Source organism: Cyprinodon variegatus, unplaced genomic scaffold, assembly GCF_000732505.1.
Source record: "Cyprinodon variegatus isolate N-32 unplaced genomic scaffold, C_variegatus-1.0 Scaffold1236, whole genome shotgun sequence".
In the NCBI taxonomy this organism is placed as follows: Eukaryota; Metazoa; Chordata; class Actinopteri; order Cyprinodontiformes; family Cyprinodontidae; genus Cyprinodon; species Cyprinodon variegatus.
In genome coordinates this window covers 188,487-192,146 of record NW_015151689.1, presented here as the reverse complement: position 1 = coordinate 192,146, position 3,660 = coordinate 188,487, and positions in this window count along the sequence as shown.

Here is a 3,660-nt window from a genome sequence, read left to right as displayed (position 1 = left end):
TTTATTATCTTGCTCCTAATAGATAAACTCATCATCAAGAATTAAAAATTAATGCATTTATTTGTTTATTTGTATTAATTAATCTTGACAGAGAAAAGAACAACGTTACATCTTGAATCATGAGGCAGAGCAGAAGTGCTCCATGATCTCTGGATGAGTCTGTGACCTATCTGAACTATGTACTCCTCCTATGATGACATGCTTTGGATTATTTATTACTTTCTAACAGAAAACTTGTTTCTTCCCCTGAAATTTGAACATCAGTTCAGGTCACACTGTCTTTCAGTGTTTTCCCACTGAAATACTAGAAATGCTAGAAAAACCATATCATCATACGGTGAAAATGGAGGCTAGAAAAGGTTTGTTTTATTCTCAGCATATCTTAACACTATAGCTGCAAGCAGCTGGTGTAGGTACCAGATCTGCTCTGGGTCCGGCCCCTTCTTATGACATCAACATATGGCAACTTCACTCGGACAAACTGTGTTGCACCTGTTTTTTAAGGATCAAATCTCTTTTGGGGTCTCAACATATGATTACCTATATTTAGCCTGATAAACCAGACTAAATCGGAGGTGTTATTTTGTTTGGCCCCCAATGAATGAGACATCGGAAGATTGTTCATGAGAACAATCCGTTGTTTTTCAAAGCATGTCTGTGCCTATTGGCCAACGCTCTGACCAATTAGCGCAACTGACTGTGACATAGGAAGCGCAACAGCAATCTGGTGGGAGAGTGTAAACAAACAGCATGTCTGTAAAACAACGAATACATCCTTCTTAAAACTGAATGAGCGTAGAGCCTCTTCCTGCTCACATTTAAACGAAAACCTCAAGCCTAATACTTCCAAAACTGAGCCAGCGGTCCTTCAAAACATCCATATTTTTTAAAGACAGAGCAGATCTCCATAAAGTCCCGGCTAAAGATGTAAACACATAGAAATACATATTTTCTGTCTAAATTAAACATTCATGGTTCTGCATAATATTCCCATTGAATATGTGGAGCAGTTGTTTTATTATCTTACGTAGAAGACTCCTAAATGACTTTAGAGATGCATAACTTTTCCCATAAATCACAAAAACTAGTTCTGAAAATAAGGAAAACTCTTGAGTTTATGTTTTTAATGTTAGTTTATATATATATGTGAATAATCTATTGCTTTGTTTATGTCAGTTTAGGGTTAATATACTAACAATTAAAATATCAGATTAGCTCGGAAACTCCAATACAGAGTATCACTGCTGCCCCCCTCTGGTTTAGAGGGGAACTGTGGAGGTGGTGTAGTGTCCACACAAGAATAAAGAAGAAGCTACTGAAGCAACGAGTGGTTCAGGGCCAACAGGCTGTAGGACCGGCCCTGGCCCCTGTAATGAACCCCGTACTGAAGATATAGTAGAAAATCTAATTTTTTTTATGTGGATATCTGCAGGCACAGTTGTAAATGTTTACTAGGATCAATTTCACGTTTTACTTTGCTGTTGAAGTTTAACAGTCAGTACTCGAGTCTAGGGGGATGGCACCCCCATTCTTTAAAAAAAGCTTAAAAATCATCCCCCTTCTTAAATGACCATCCCCTGTTTCATTTTATTACTGAATGTGCAAAATGTCTACTATATATTAACAGTAATGATAATAATATTGCCATTTCAACATTTGGCAGGCTGTGGGGTTATGAGCAGCCTGAGCAAAGTAAATAAAATCAAATAAGTGGCCTACCATGACTATGAGGCTGATCCCAGTGGGAATAGTGTCCTCTGCATTTCCCCCTAACTATGTAGGGGCAGTGAAAGCCATGCCAGTCAGGGACTGACTGCAGTTCTACTGTAAGATGCCTTGGTCAAGGTCAATGACCGGCGTACCTGACATGCAACAACCATTCCATGCATATTGCTTTAGGTTATATCATATATAACCTATATTAATTAGGCCATGTATGCTTCCAAAAAAAATAATAATAATCCACCCACCCCCTTCTTTTTTTTTTACAACCAGACTTCTGATAACAGTGAGTTAAAAATCAAGATGTTTCACTTAGTTTGATGTTGAGATGTTTTAACTGTTTTTATCTGCAACCTGCAGCTCCAGAACTGCAAGTGGATCCTTGGCTCACTTAACATATAAGAACATGAATCATACCCCTGATTTTTAGTTTTATTATTTTGTTCTATGAAACGTTGGCCTCCCTGGTGAATTTGGCCTTTAACCGCCACTGACTATAGCTATGCAGACCCCCGACGTTCAACACTAAGGCACTCACCATCCCCGCCCTTCTGTTTTTCAGGGCTCCAGCATGTGGTGTGGCGTGGATGGTTGAAATATCTGGCTGCTTAGTACAGGATGCAGCCTGGCTGATGGAAATCCCAGTGGTTAGTGTGGTTAGAAGGGAGAGGGGCGTAAAAAGCCCCCTGGATTTGGCAAAAGACTTTTTTAAGTATCTATAAGAAATATTGCTAAGTTGGAATAACTTATGATTTGTTCCAGAAGCAAACATCCTCTAGAGTGATTAACTTGCGCTTTCTTCACTGCGCATAGACTTGGTTCCATGCTTTTCTTAGACAGGTGTGAGTTTTTGGTGTCGGTAGTGATTTGTTGTTTTTGTTTCTATGGGACTCATGAGGACAAAGGGCAAGAGAGAGAGAGAGAGGGGCTAGGACTGTTAGTTTGCGGTTGGAATGACTGTGTTGTTGGCAGCAGGCATGCCTGGGTGCTAATTGGTATGAAACTGTGTGACAGGGCGAGGGCTGAAAGGAAATGTGTTTATTGGCAGAAGCCCCGAGTATCCGAGACCGAAACATTTATATAGAAATGTTTTCTGCTGGTGATTCAATGAGAAAGAATGTAGTTTTATCTGTTGCTTTGACTGATTGTTTAGTTCTCATTTTTTAAGGTGTTCCATGTTGTTTATAAGATGAGATTCAGTCATTCGTTTGTATAACAGGACGTTTAACTAATGTGTCTGCAACAAGATAATGTTTTTGAAAACTCCTTTGTTAGAGTCGAGCTATGTTACTAAAGATTTAAGAAAAAACTTCTGATATAGATAGAAATGACAGGGTTGCACTAATGGTAGAAAAATATTTTCTTCGTTGGAGACACAGATTCAGATCTTTATAACAATTGTTAGATTTCAAGCAACTGTGATAAAATAATGGATGACAAATTTGCTTGTAATGCAATAACTTTACATTCAGTGTGGTTTAACTTTCATGATTTCATCAAATACTTGAGGACAGTCATGTTGTTCTGTGAACACATGCTTCACTGACTGTGTTAAGACAACAAACGAAAGTGTGAATCAAGCCCAAACGTTTGTCAGACAGTTAACTGCAAACAAATGGAATAAATTCACAACTTCTATTCAAAATAAACTAATTTATCAAAGAAAATTAATCAACTAGAAGTCAGACATATTGGTTTTTTTTTCAGAAACTTAGCTATACTCATGTAGTATGTACATAAATAAAAAAGTGAAAATGATTGAGCTCCATAACCAATATAATGATCCCATGAATCACAGTTGGGCTTCGATTTTATGATAGAAATTTAAACTTTTCTATTGAAGAGTTTGCATTGATGTCAAATTAGCTTCAGCTAGTTTAAAGCAGTTTGAATGTGCTCAAACCAATTCATAAGGCAAATCCAACAGGTAAGTAAAAC